We start from the raw sequence: 15,716 nt of genomic DNA, 5'->3' as shown, positions 1-15,716 counted from the left end.
AACTAAAATAAAAAAGGCCAAAGATTGAAGAACCAATAAGATAGATACCTCCCTTGAACCAATCAAGACTTACCAATCAGACCGGAACCATGCGGAATAGTAACAACATAGAACAGCACACAGTTACTAAAATACATTAGATTAAAAAAAAAAAAAAATTGATATTAAAATAAAATATACAGAGATAGGGATAAGCTATAGTTAAATAAAAATGAACATCATTCAAAACAATAAATGCGATCCTGCCTTTCCTTAAACAGAAATAACATGGCTGAGAGCCTAATAGTATTTATGATTTATCATTAACTGGTCGCCCTTATGTTAGGCTTGAAACCGACGGTACCAATGTTTTTCTGACCTTCTGTACATTTAAATAAATATATATATATATTATTACAAATTAATAAAAAGTAGCGTTTCGTTTTTGTCTTAAAACGGTTGAATTTAGAAACGACGTTTTCGTTCTTATTTGAACGAGAAATAGCCGTTAAATTACAAATGAGCATCATAGCGTTTCTCCTCATAACGTCTTATATCCTTTGAATTCTTATTCTCTCTTAGAATAAATAATATCGTTAGAATTCAAAGGATTAGACAGTTAAAGACGCGTTTCTCATTTTTATTTACTGTTTAATTTTTCGTTTGTATGTGTATATGTACTGTGTGCATGTGTGTATGTGCGTACTTATATGTCTATATATTTAAGACTGACGTGGCACCTTCTCATTGGCTATACCTCCTTCTCCTCCTCCTCTTCCTTCCTTCCTTTTCCATTCCCCTTTTCCCCGTGCATCCTCATACTTTCACTACACCGATGAAGACTGAAGGATCGGTCGAAAATATGTACTTATAAAAAAAGATTTTTAATTTTTTTTCATAATATTATTTTGTATTCCTGCACGTCACCAATTAAAAACGAATAAAGTTATAAGCTTTTATACTTTTCGTATTCTTTTTTATTCATATATATATATATATATATATATATATATATATATAGTCATCCACATACAGTACTGGTCCTGAATATGACCTTAAACTATATCCAATGGTGAGGCCCCAACTTGCAGGCTTTGGGGAATGTGGAGCCACCCTTTAATTGCCATTGATCCCAGGTCCACTCCTAAGCTCAATTTGTTTACACAAAGAGCATCGCTTGATACGCTATTAGTAGATCATTTATCACTTCCTAATATGCTCAACTCAAGATAAGGAGCATTATATATAATATATATATATATATATATAATCTTTTTTGTTGTTTTAAGCAAAGGGAAATGGTTACTGTGGTTACTGATGCCAAATTGGTGAACTGTTTAAATATTTTCTAATAGTATACTGGAGAATGGATACTTAATTTTAGGGCTATAAAAAGAATAAAAATTGTCCATATAGAAGTTAAGATGAGATAAAATAAAAGCATGAGATAAATAGATGGATCAGCGACATGCCCTTATTTATCCCTCCGCAGACCCCCCCCCCCCTACTCCTTATTCCAAATGATATACTTCTCTGTGTCCCTCTCCCTAATCTAAAATAAGATTCTATTTTTGAAGGTAATATAAAAGGATGGTTGTGTAACTTGGGTGAAATTTTGAGTGAAAATTCTTGGCCTGAAGACATAGTCTCCCTAAAATGGGTGATTTCAGAAACATGTATGCACATATGTAGCCATTAATGTTTGTGTAAATAAATTTAATACATATATTTGTAAAAAGAAAAAACAAAAAAACAAAATGCATGTAAAATACATTACCGGGCAATACCGGATACAGACAGCTAGCCAATTACGATAGAATACGACATTTGTTTTTTCTTCGCCAAATTGATTGTCAAATAGATGATGATTTCAATAGGATTTTCGTTAGTTTCTTGCAGTTTGTCTTTACAAATGGCTGCACACAAATTGCATATCATTATATAAATATGTATAAGTGTTTATGCATGCGGCCGCCCCGAATACACAAAGGCATCAAGATGAATGTATTTTTCTGCAAGAAGAGAGTTAATGGAATCTATCAATACATAATTTCTGACTGGGATCAAAGAGAAAAAAACAAAACAAAACTGAGAACATATAGGGGGAAATGTGACGATTATGCATACAAAATTCTTTGCGGAGAAAGTAGCATGCCGTTTTGAGAAGCCCAGTATAAACAGTAATATAATCATCATCATATTTGCGTTAATGTCTGTTTTACATGTTGGCAGGTGTTGAACGGCTTTTAGAAATTGACTTTCAAACTAAACAATCTCTGGTCAGGTCTCCATCCCTCTTTTTCCCAAATCTATCCTCATCATTTCTTAATGTTTTCCAACTGACCTTGTTATCTCAACCGTTCTACATGTACCAATGCAAACACTCTCATCCACTCTTTTAATGTGACCAAACCAACAAAGACTGCTGTTCTTCACACACCTTACAAAAAGATGGAGTGGAATTTATTTATGAAAATCCAGATAACTCAGATTTCTGTGAAAGTTTAATAACTATTAACCAATTAATAATGGTACTGATACACACATGTATGCATACAAACGTGTGTGTGTGTGTGTGTGTGTGCATATATATTAGTACACTTCCCTTTCATTAACAGAATTGAACCATGCGTTATTGCTTAATTTTAGCATCTCGTATCTTCACAACAAAGTGCTTTACCTTTGAAAATATCAGATAATTGTGTGTGTGTGTGTGTGTGTGTGTGTGAGCAGCATATGAATGCAATGCAAATGGAGCTTCTGACATTTGACAATGTTTTCATCTAATTTAGCAATGGTCAAGTGACATAAGGGTTATAAGCAGAGACTGTTACCTAGACAGTTGAGTTTCGATTCCAGCTTGAAGCAATTGCTTGTCTAGCCACACTGAAGAGCAGTGATACAGTAAAGTCTGTTTGTGGATAATATAAGACTGTTGATTTATTTATTTTCTTATAAGCGATTCTGTGTTATTTTTTTTTTTCACTCCTTGAGTGATTTAAAGGGAGAGGTTATTTCCCCTTTGTTTTTTTTATATTCTAGTCGCCCCACATTTTTGGGACATTATTTGTAATTAATTTATTATTCAAATATTTATTTAAGTCAAATATTTAAAGTTTTAAGCTAAATATTTAAATAATAGATTATATATATATATATATATATATATATATATATATATATATATATATGTACATACATACATACATACATACATACATACAGAGGAATTTTAGCAAAATCATGTTCCTCACCACTAGTCACTGGACTTATGGCCATCTTCCTATTTCTTCTCGGGCGTAATGGACGCCATTTTATAACCAATAACTATAACCAAAACAGAGTTAACTCTGTCATGGAGGCGTTCACCACCATAGACAAGGACATGATCACCAAAGTGTGTGACTCATTCCGCGCTCGCTCTGCGATGATCGTGACTGTGGACAATTGTTAAGTTGAAAAACAATATATTGCATATGCAACTTCGGTTCCATTGCCAATTCGGTTTTCTTTTAGTCAAGCGTTACATTTTGCTGTAACACCCTGTGCGCACATACAATTAAATATTTGATTGAACGGATGCATATGAATATGTATGAATCCCTTCCTCCTTTTTCTTACTTTGACAGGACGGACAATTTAGTCTCCTTTATTTTATTCCCTACGTGTTTAACTTCTCTTCAAAGGCAGTCAACTTTGTTTTAACACAAATCATGAATCGATTACACCTTTTTTTCTTTGTTTATTGAAAACCTGACCTGCTTAACAACAGATGGTGAGCAACGAGAGCCGCATGCGTTGATGAAGCAACAGTTAGATCATTAAACTTGAGCTATAATTAGCCAGTTCACCATTTGAACCGACATCGTTGTCGTCCACAAGCAACAAAAACCCTACTGACTACCAGCAACTACTTAGGAATAACAGTCATTTGCTGAAGTCATTAGCATTAAGCAATAATGGGTCTTCTTACAGCCTGGATGAGTGACCTCGCAGGAGTAACAGATGTTCACAAACAGAGGCCAGATCGTCATAAAATCTCTGTTAGGTAAAGAACCTTATCACTGCTCGGATGGGTGACCATTTTGAAAGATTTCCTACAAAAAGCAACCTTACATGAGATTAGACAACTAAAGCGATAAAGAATCAATTCACCACGATGATAAGTTAGCATCTATATATTAATACGATAGCGTGTGTGTTATTTTCTGTGTCGCGCTTACATCCGGATCGTTTAATTATTATGTACTTCCATTTCTTGTCATAATTTTACCAAAAATTCTTCGTAAGTTTTGGTTTCGATTATAGCTGATGGCACTTAAGTCATCTATTTTTTTTATAAATAATTTTATCAAGAATTCTTCATAAGTTTTGGTTTCAGATATGGCTGGAGGAACTCAAGTTATATATTTCTTTTTTTCATAAGTTTTTATTTCGGTTTCGATTCAAGCTAATGCATCCATGCAAGGATATATTTTTTTATTTTTGAAATCGCAACTTTATAATATATAAAAATCAATAGAACATTAACTCTATAATAATATATACAAAATCTGCAGGAATTAAAATATATTTAAGCATACTTTATGTCTGGGCTTTGCCGGGCGTTCGTGCTAGCTTAAATAAATAATTTTGCAGTTTTAACAAAAAAGCTACAATAATATCAGAGCGTCTCCTTTTACACTGAACATCTACAGAATGCCAGCATCAATATATTACATATGAATGAGTCCCCTGTGGAATTTCCACAGGTCCCGCTAGTTTAGAAATATTTTCTTATGGTAAGCAATGTGAAACCAATGTGTCTCTAGGTAAATATCCATTAGGTGCTCATCAAAATAGAGTTGACAGATCATTTTTTATATATATATTTGGTTTTAAGCAAAAACAATAGTACTTACTAAATTGTCATGTCGAAAATAGTAATATATCAAAAAATTATGAAAATTACTTGAGTAAAACAACTACTATTATGTTTTTTTTAAATAAAAACTTTGCTTAAAACCATATATTAAAAAATCGATCTCTCGACAATCTTAACAAACACTGTCCATTATTACTGAAATAGGTATATTTCCTTTTTTATTTACTTCCTTCCTAGCGCAGAAAGATCCAACACAAGGTTGAAATGTGGGCGGTGTGAAGCCAACGGCCCTAACATGCAGCATTCTGGCCTTTTAAAATTTGTCTGGGAATTTGTCACATTCCTCTTTTGGGTCGATTCAGACAGTAAGAATCAAACTTATTCCAAACAAAAGACAGGAGGCAAGGCCTAGGAGAGCGGACCTCCCAAGTTTACCCAAAACGAATGTCCCAGGCCACCAAAATGATCCAGATCAGAATCTTGACTGTGATCGGAGTGAGAGGCCCCAAATGAATAATATGAATCGTAACCCACATCACGACATGTTATATGTAACTATATTTAGTCCATTGTTCCCGAAATAGGTGTTACTCTATAACAGAATGTTACTACACGCCATCTATACAACCAGATTCCAAGAGATGCCTATGTGATGAGTCGTCATCCGAATAATCTACTCATTGGTCATCGTAGTGCTATAAGTGTAACTCATGGTACAGAATCTTGTGATAGACCTTAGCGATGACCAACCAAGAGCCCGTCTTTGACAGAGATAGGTCACAGAAGAGCATTTATTTCAATTTGTATAAAGTTAGGAATGTTTAAACATATTTGGCCGTACAAGATTTACTTCTGTACCAATTAACCGATCATCATGAATTTTGGAACACAGCTGCTAGGTGTAAAGTGTGGTAATGTGGACTATATTTAATTTGAACAAAATGGAATAATGATTCTAGACTTATATAATAATAATAATAAACTCGATACAATACTAACAACTGGAACATGCGGGGTCCTCTTCTACAAGTGAAAAATTTTTCGTTTCACCATAACGAATGTTTTTGGAAAAATTAAAAAAATCCAAGGCATGTTTATTGAGAAAAGTGCAATAAAAAAAACAAAAAAAAAACGGATAAACGATTTGGGGGCAATTTTACTTCTATAATGGCTCCTAGGGGAGGCAACTAGAATTATCCTTAAAAATTCATTCTTACAAAAATTTACTTTCACTATGACTAATGTTTTCGCAAAATTAAAAAAAAAATCCAAGGTGTGGTTATCGAGAAAAGTGTGAACAAACAAACGGACGAACGGGAGTGAATTACTAGATCCAACCCCTCCTTTGGCAGGGTACCAATAACTGTAGGAGCACAAAGAACAATCCCAAAAAGCTGAAAAAGGACTAGGGGAAATTGGAATCAAGGGGAAACTGAGACTATATAGTGGACGGTAATGATCAAAACAGCTGAAGTCTTAACGAAAACACTCAAATGTGGAAACTAACCTACATACACTAGAAACACTAATCAGTCACATGTAAACTATAACAGAAAAAAAAAGATGGAACACTAAATAAAGTTAATAAAAATTGAACTGAAAAAAAAAAAAAAAAAAAAAAAATCAAAAACTGTAGCGCCCCCCACCCCCGCCCAAAAAAAGGAGCATCAGCTTCTGCTGCTACCACACAAAAATTCATGAAGGGTCAAAGAGAATGAAAAGACCAAGGCAGGAAAGCACTAACGAAACCTCCACTAAATAAGTGCAAAAACTGCTGGAACCTTGGAGAGGTTTATTGCCACACACATTTCTGTGAAGACCAATGGTAAACGTCTGTTGCGATCATGCAAGTTCATTTACAAACGTTATCAAAAGGAAGTGGAGAGTACTGGAAATCTTGGGAAACTTGTTGTCACCCAGATTCCAGGAAACAAAACGGTCAAAATTAGTGAGTAATCGCTGATTGTGGCATGTTTGAGAATTCCTCGTGAGTAACAATAACAATTAAAATCAAGAATTAAAGTGAGTTATTACTTTTATTTATGCAGGAAGATATCTTGAGTTAATGAATTTTCGAATGAAATTAAACTAAAGTTAAATAGTAGTAGTCGTGACCCAGCGGGTCAGGATTTGCATAGTTTATGACCAATGTTATATTCTAGATTTTTGTTTTAATTTTTACCATGACCAAATTTTCAATATTGGCAAAAAGCTAGTTTCTAAGATGAACAGAACCAAAGTCATTAGTAGCGCTAGAACAACAGCATATTCTTTTCATTGTTTTGACTCTCAAGTGTGTATTCCTGGATATCTTATATGCTTTTATATAGAGTGATGTGGTTCTCGGTTGATTAACTGTGTCTAACTGTGTCGGATATATACTTGAGAGTCAAAACAATGAAAAGAATATGCTGTTGTCATAGCCCTAGTCATTAGCAAAAGTGCGATTTTCAGCTTTTCTGTGACTTTTACCTTCGATCTAGTTTGGTGACCATTGGGCAAGCGATATGAATGCTACACTGTACACAAGCAACTGAACAAACTCAACTGAAAACATGACTTCTTTTGTGAACATAGCAAGATGAGAATAATAAACTAGTAATATTGTTTTTTCTTTCAAAGATTGAATCTTTTTTTTTTTTTTTTTACTTACTGTAACTCTTTCTGTGTGTCTGTATACATTCTGTACATCTTTAGTTGATAATGAAAAAATTCTTGTGTTTCATTTCAACTGGTGGCATCGCTTGCAGATATTTCCTACAAAAATATAATTGGACAAAAATATTTTTAAAAATATGAAAACGCAACCAAAAATTTTAAAAAATGTTAATATAAAATAGTTTACCTAAGTTTTATCGAACGCACCAGAAGAAATTCTCGGCATTACCAAGATGGCAAATCCATAAAATCTTATGATGCAAAGGGTAATTGTCGGTTTGTATGTATGTTTGTATGTATGTCCAGCTAATAGTAAAAAAAAAAATAAAAAAAAGGTAAAGAACAAATATCCACAAAGTTAGTATTTTATTGACCAGTGTTGCCCCGGATGAATAATATCTAAAATTAAAAAAAAAATTATTCATTCTCTGGAAGGTCAACTGGGTTAGGTTTTGTCGAGGGCGGGGTCGCATTTTTTAGTCATCTGTAAATAATTTGGAAAGAAAAATTCAGACTCATTCCTTGAAGAATCTACAGGCTGGAACGATAAATTTGTTGCCCTAAAGAAAACAACACTACAGCTTCATTTTAAAACTTTTATTGAAAAAAGTCGACTGAGGTAACTTGATTATGAAGTAGAGCTCATATCTAATCAATGTAGCCACCTTCAGCTTCAATCACCGCTTCGACACTGGTCCGGAACTGGGAGTATGCATTTTCCACAAGTGCCGACGGGAACTCGGCAAATACTTTGCAGATTTCAGTGATCAGGCTGGCGTTGGTGTTGTGGGAGGTCATGTTGGTGATGTTCTCGACATATGACCAAAGTAGTCCAGCGGGTTCAAGTAAGAGGAGAAGGGGGCCCAGTGAGAAAAAAGTACAAAGTCTTACCACTCCTTCTGAAGCCTCGGTTTCTTTTGACGTGGGCCGGCGCCAAGTTCTGCTGCCACATCCAGGGTCTGCCAGCGGCCACATCTTCGGCACATCTAGGTGCACTTTGATGTTGACTTTCAAGCCGACCTCAAAGATGTGATGTGGCATGATGTGGCCCTCTTGAAACCACACCAAAGACGATAACCATGACTGGAAACTTTGTTTTCATCATCCTGTGCATGCCCTCAAGAGTTGAACCATCCAGATTTGCATTTTGATGGTGCTGGCAATGGTCCTGTTGTAATAACTTGGATCAGTATAGAGCATGAGTTGTACAGTGGCGCATCTCCGATCTCGCTCATTGAACTGTGTCACTTTGACATGATATAAGGCTCCTATCGCTCTTGGGATTTGTACACAACAGGCCAACTAGTTGATGGTCTGCAACAAAAAAGAAAACCGGTTTGTATGAATTGTGCAATTCATATTAGGCATAGGGGTGCATAATGTGGGCTATATTTAGTATAGTTTTGTGCAAAGAGGTGATGGAAGCCCTTTGTGAAAATTGAGATACTTTCGATTTTTGTGATTAGGTATTATAAGACATAAATTAATAAATACTTCGCAAATTTCAGTTTCTGTAGAGCATTCTAAAGACATTTTAGGCAGCATATGGATACAACCTCACATTTGAAAATTCAAATATTTCAGGTTTGCATTAAATTTAATTTATAATTAGACACCACTTAAGCAAGATTCCCTAAATTGATTTCTTCTTAAGAACCCTTGAGCTTTAAATTCTAGATATTTTCTAGAATCGAAATAATGTAATGGATTTTGATAAAATTTGAATAAGAATTCTAGACATAAGGTTCAGTATCATTATATCCTGATTTTAATTTTTGTAAGGGGGACATAAATGTGGTTAAAACTGTCATGTTTGGGGGAATTCATTTTACCCGTCTTGGGACGGGTATTCTTCTAGTTTTGTATAAAAATAGATATTTAAACTAATAATTCTTTTCTTTTCTCCTTGAAACTAAGGAGATTAAAAAAATGTCAATGTAAATTAAATTATTTTGGCATTAACCTTTTTTTTTAAAAAAAAAGAAAAGATTTATTGCCATTCATCTTTTCTTTTCCAGAATTGGTCTTGTTCTTTCCTTCTCCAAGACCGAACTCTTCATGTCTGACAGGTGATGGTTGCCACTTGGGAAGTTTCTTGAGCCTTAACAGTAAAGGCAACAAGATTTAAACTGCAAATTCACATCAATTCAGACATAACCAGCATGGAACTATATCATTTTTAACCGAGTTTAATCTCATTTCTTTGGCAATAAATTCCCCAATCTTGCAGAAATTGGAAAAATGCAGGTTTTGTAAAGATGAGAGGGCAATAAAGCAGAGGATTAAGTCTATAATTGGAATAATCTATTGCCATAGTTGCTGTTGTTCCCTTCAGCTTTAAAGCCTTGAAAGAAAGGGAAAAAGGATTGACTTCTTTAATGATTGATTGAAAAATAACCAATAAAAAAAAAAAAAAACTAAAAAAATAGAATAAAAAAAATACGTCAGTTTTTTTAAGTGAATGATCATGAGATAGATAAAAGTAATTTAATGCTGAAGCATTCAAAGAAACAGCAAAGATTTGAAAAATAAACAATAATAACATTGCTAATAACAATAATGATATTGTTAATAATAATATTGCTGCTGCTAATAATACTAATAATAATGTTAAGAACAATAATAATATTGCTAATAATAATAATAATATTGCTAATGATAATAATAACGCAAATAATAAGTTCCAATAGATCACAGGGTTAAGACCAATTAAAAAAAAATGAAAGAAAAACTAAAATACATGGAACTTGTCAGAGAACAGAAAGTAATATGAAACATTGAAGGAAATTGCAATAATTTGAAGAAGGGAAAATAACAATAACAAAATAAGTCGTCCTAGCATATGACAGGGTGAAGACAGAGGATGAGGGGGGGGGGGTAAAACAAATACATGACACTTGTCAGAGAACTAAAATATATATACAGGGTGACCAAAAAACAAAAGTTAAATGGAGGCCATCTAGAACATATGCGGAGAAAAAAAGGCCAAAGACCCTAGTGTTTTGATGCTATGTTTTGAATATAATAAACTAGTTATGACCAAAGTTTCATTTCATTCAGGTAAAACACTAAGAAACGGGGCCTAATTAGAGTTGGGGCCCGTTTCTTTGGGGTCACCATATATATGAGAGAGCTTTATCGTTAAGAATAACACAACACTCTATAAAAACAAATAGAGCGCTCTTTGCTTGCTGTTATTGCTAATATGATAAAGAAGACTTCCATCTTTTGCTTGTGCTAATGAAACAGCAAATGAGTGTCGAAAAAAACAAAAAACAAAAAAAAAACGGATCAAATTTCAATCTTAGTTTGAACCACTCGCACGTCTACCCATTCTAAAGAGCCGCATTACAACAAAACAGTCTGTGAATGAATAATATAATCCAGTAGATATCTCACTGCTGATGCAATTCTCTATCTATATAAGAGCCAGGTACGTCCAAGGACTCAGTACTGTTGCCACATCTAGGTAGGAGCTGCTAGAAAGGACTTATCCTGCCTTGATAGAGTTCAAAATAGATTTCGTAGCCTTATGGGGGATGTCCTTTTCTCTTCCCTGCAACCTCTTTCTCACAGAGGAGATGTTGCGAGTTTGTCTCTGCTTTATCGTTATTTTCATGGCAAGTGCTCAGCTGAGCTCCATTCTATGGACCCCCCCCCTTGCCAAACTTTCACAAGAAATACCCGTCTAGCAGAAAACACTATCACTAATTTCCCCTACTCTTTTTCTGTGCCTAAACCTAAATGTAGATTCCATGAGCAAAGCTTCTTTCTTCGATCTGCACGTCTATGGAATTGTCTTCCGTTTTTCTGCTTCCCAGCTGACTACAATATGGTTGTCTTCAAGTCTAACGTAAACAAGTTTTTGATGAGCCGTTCCATATAAGTTAACAAATTTACCAAATCTCTATTACTAACTGTTACTATATTGTCCAATTTCTACTATACACTCTTTAACCCTTATCCCCGAGTGGCCTTTGGGCCTTGATAAGTGGTGATGCCTATGTAAAAAAAAAAAAAAATATAGACACAAGTATGCCATACAATCGTGTTGACACATTTTTCTGTTAGATCACCAAAGCTCAGCAACGTTGAACCTGATTAGTTCGAGATGGGTAACCACTTACCAGGTACTGTATGTAGGAGGGCGTCGATACCTTCCTGCAAGAACTGCAAAAGTCTAACCTCATTATCTCCCCTGACCAGGATATACAAACGACTATGAATCGTTTGTGAATTTCATATTCCCATGATGATAGGGTCTCCTTTGGAGGAAATTCAGTTCAACCCATCCAGTGCAAGTACCGCTGCTTTGTATAAACATGAAATATCACATTTACAGAATTGTAACGAGACGAATCAAGTTTGCAGATCTTGCACGTGCGCACAGACACACACAGAGCTCAATCTTCTTTCATATAGAGCTTTATTAAAATAATAAATAATCGAACCAGATGTTTCCGAACACATTTTACTGCAGTTCCATGGCAGATCTGATCTTAAGCAAATTGTATTTAGTAAACATAAAATAAATATAACAAAATTCTAAAGATACAGTGAAACTGCAATAAAATGTTAAGATCTTTAATTATATATATATATATATATATATATATATATATATATATATATATATATATATTTTTGTATATTTTGGCAGCAAGTCATTATTCAAGCACATCTGATTGAACACGACAGTTATTCTTTTTCCGATTTTTCTGGATATCTTTTCAATTTGCCGAGCAGTCTCTTATTTAGCTGAAATTATATATATATATATATATAAAGTGACCTTGTCTATTTGCGTTCTCTACCAAACTCCTCTGTGAATTTTTAATCTACAGACTTGAAACCTGATATACAAGGGATTTGGACCTGTGAAACAAATATTATTTAGTTTAGCCAGTAAAAATAGCTACTAACGGGTTAAAATGAAAAAGATTGGCACTTTCCAGGTGTAAGTCGACTTAATATGCTCTTCTACGAATGCACAAATATACATTTACAGGTTAAACAACAGTATTTTTTTTTTTTTTAACTTTTTATATGCATTTGGACATGGCTCAGTAAGAATAAAACTGTTTGCAATTTTATATCTTTGCTGCATTTTTAGTCACTTACTCATACCTTAAAAAAAAACTTAGAAACAAATCACTATTTCGGACAACTTACACGATTCATGTAACCGACATACCCTACCGTTCCTTCTCGATTCAAAGATTACAGTATATAGCGAAAAAGCATCTTGCATGAACGTTGTTAAGGATAATAACCTTAGCAAGCGAACGTTGACTTATTTCAAGACATCTAATAAGATGAAACTAACAAGACATTACAATGCGGAATATTTACAGAACGGTTTTACGAAATGGGTAGATTCTAATGGAAACGACAGGCCCCAGTGCTTAATCTGTGATGATATTCTTGCTAATGAGAGTTTGAAACGTTCAAAAGTAAGACAGAAAAACAGCAGAACAAACTTTCAAATAAGCCGTGAAATATTTTCAAAGAAAGAAAAAAAAAAGATTTACAATCATCAGTAAAAGTTCTTTGTCAAGTTACAACTATTAATGAGAAAGCCTTGTTGCCATCATATCTAATTGCATATCGTGTAGCAAAAGCGAAACTGCCACACACGAAAAGCTGATTCGTCTTTCATGTATGGATATTGTACGTATTATGTTTGATGAAAAAGCTGTTGAAAAATTAACAGTAGTACTTGTCAATGACAACACGATATCATGTAGAATTTGCTCATTTTCAGAGCATTTACAAGAAATTCTTATTGCAAGGCTGCTATGTGGTATAGATTTCGCAATACAGCGGGACGAAAGCACTTATATTGCAAATTGTGCTACACTTTTAGTTTAGGTCAAATACGAATGACAAAAAAATATGTTGGAAGACTTGTTACGTTGTGTAAATTTGACATCGTACGCAACTGGTGCAGATGTATTCGTTGCATTAAAAGAGTTTTTTGTTGGGAAGAATAAATTAAACTTGAAAAACTGTAGAGGGATTGCAAGTGATGGAGCAACGAATATGACCGGGAAGAATAGTGGTGTTATTAAAAGAGTTTTGGATGCATCCGATAAAAATGCAGTTTGGAATCATTGTTTTATACACCGACAAACTCTGGTATAAAAGAGACTTTCCAAGAATCTTAAGGAAGTGTTGAAAAGTGCAGTTAAAATTGTAAATTTTATAAAAAGAAGTTCATTTATGGGTAGAATATTTGAAATTTTCTGTTCAGGTTTTGGAGCCAAAATCACTCGCTTACTGTATGACACAGAAGTTCGTTGGTTGTCGTGCGGCAAGGTATTTACCAGGATTTATGAACTTAGGACTGAGCTCCATGTTTTGGTAGAAAGAAATAATCCTTTGTCATTACTTTTTGAAAATGATGTATGGATCACCACACTAGCTTACTAACTGATGTTTTCAGCCTTTATTAATGACTAGCGGAGGTCCCCAGTGTTGCCCGGGTGTGTATAGGTTTTATGGTATGGTAAGCTCTAAAAAAGAAAGAAAAAAAAAAAAAAGTTTTAAAACCATTTAAAAAAAATGAAAATACCAGCGAGTACCTGTGCGAGCGCATAAAAAAAAAAAAGTAGAAGGCAGGCAAGCAGGATCGAACCTGTAACACAAAGGAGGAACAGGAAGTGAAAAAAAATCGTACGGTTTAGTTGCCGTACCCACTGCGATGTACGTCGTTGCCGTTTAAAATAAGCTTAGTCAGTGCAAGACGTGAATAATTTTGCAAAAATGTTGGCGAAAAAACTGACCCCCAAAAATTGACCGAGTTGACAGTGAAAGAATGAATGTTTTCGGCAAATTTTCAGATATTTGTCGTCTGAGAGACTGAGCTTTCAAACGATAACAATTTTGTGAGTGTTGGTCGCGTGTGTCAAAAGTTTTTGGCAGACATACAAACACACACACACATACATTTTGCCTTTTATATTATAGACTAGCGGGGGGTGCCCGGGGGTTTGTAAGTGTGTGTGTTTTTGGGTAAATGAAAAGAAAAATCGTTGGTCGGGTGTCCCGGGATTTAAAAAAAAAAAAAAAAAAAAAAAAAACGTGCGACGTTTAACGGCAGGTGCCCGTTTTTGACGAGTTAATAAAGTCAACTTTGAGTGCAGGACAGTGTTTTATTTAACGCGAGTCTGTTCGCTTCTTTTTTATACGAAAAAGCTTAATGCTGCACATGCGGCGATCGAAAATTGTTGAATTTTTATCTTTTCAAAGTCGGGCAAATTAAATAGACAAGCGACCCCAGTTGTGAACTCGTAGATACTATCATTTAGGCGCGATATAAAAAGTTTTAAGAAGTTGTGAGGCGACCGATCGGTTCTCGGAAAAAAGCCTTTCTTGAACATACACGAAAACGCACACACACACACAAACATTTTCGCTTTTATATTTATAGAAGACTAGCGGCGTTGCCCAGGTGGGGAGAGGTTTTTATAGTTAGGGTATTGAGCAACAGAGCCTCATAAAAAAATTTCTATTGAGCAAGAAACAAAAAAAGAAAAAAAATTAACCAACCTGCTAAAAAAAATGAAAATAGCAGCGAGTACACGTGCGAGTGCAAAAACAAAAACAAAAAAAAGTAGCAGGCAGGTAGGCTCGAACCTGTAACGCTAAGAGAAAAAGGAAATGAAAAAAGTGAATCGTTTAGTCACCACGCCCGCCGTGACATACGACGTCGCCACCATTCAAATTAAGCTAAGTCATTGCAAGGCGTATGATGACTACAAAAATATCGATGATAAAAGTGACCCCTCCTTGTAAAAAACGGCCCAGTTGACGGTCAAAGAATGAATGTTTTTGGCAAATTTTTACATATTTGTCTGTTGAGAGACTGAACTTTCAAACGATACCAATTTTGTGAGTGTTGGTCGTGTGTGTCGAAAGTTTTTGGTAGGCATACAAACACACACACACACACACACACACACACACATTTTGCCTTTTAAATATATATAGAGAGATTTCAACATGAAAGCCAAGAAAAAAGCGGCAACATATTTCACCATATCGAAGGTTTTCAGAAAATATTGAAGGTATGGCAAGAAGACTTAAAGATGATCATCCTATGTTTCTTACACTGTTAAAAGATATTGCTGAGAATGTTTTCGACAACAAAATATTAGCAGAATTAAAAATCGAAATTTTTTCACATCTCACTTTCCTATCTGAAAGCTTTTAT

The 15,716-nt window shown here is 34.5% G+C and overlaps 1 protein-coding gene across 16 annotated transcripts in view; it reads right to left on the bottom strand.

Annotated features, from left to right (window-relative positions):
• LOC145283711 (vitamin D3 receptor-like) overlaps nt 1-15,716 on the bottom strand; it is a 1,095,565-nt gene that overhangs the window by 189,776 nt on the left and 890,073 nt on the right. For 13 of the 16 annotated variants that reach the window (XM_080132747.1, XM_080132736.1, XM_080132749.1 and 10 more), the window contains one exon: nt 7,497-7,600. The gene's annotated coding sequence lies outside the window, so the exon portion shown is untranslated. Of the gene's footprint in view, nt 1-1,756; nt 1,992-7,496; nt 7,601-15,716 lie in introns of all 16 variants that reach the window. The other 3 variants (XM_080132744.1, XM_080132746.1, XM_080132745.1) reach the window with 1 other exon arrangement.

Source organism: Euprymna scolopes, chromosome 8 (assembly GCF_053919585.1).
Source record: "Euprymna scolopes isolate OS-2025 chromosome 8, ASM5391958v1, whole genome shotgun sequence".
Taxonomy (NCBI): Eukaryota; Metazoa; Mollusca; class Cephalopoda; order Sepiida; family Sepiolidae; genus Euprymna; species Euprymna scolopes.
This window is presented reverse-complemented; position numbering and strand designations above follow the sequence as displayed.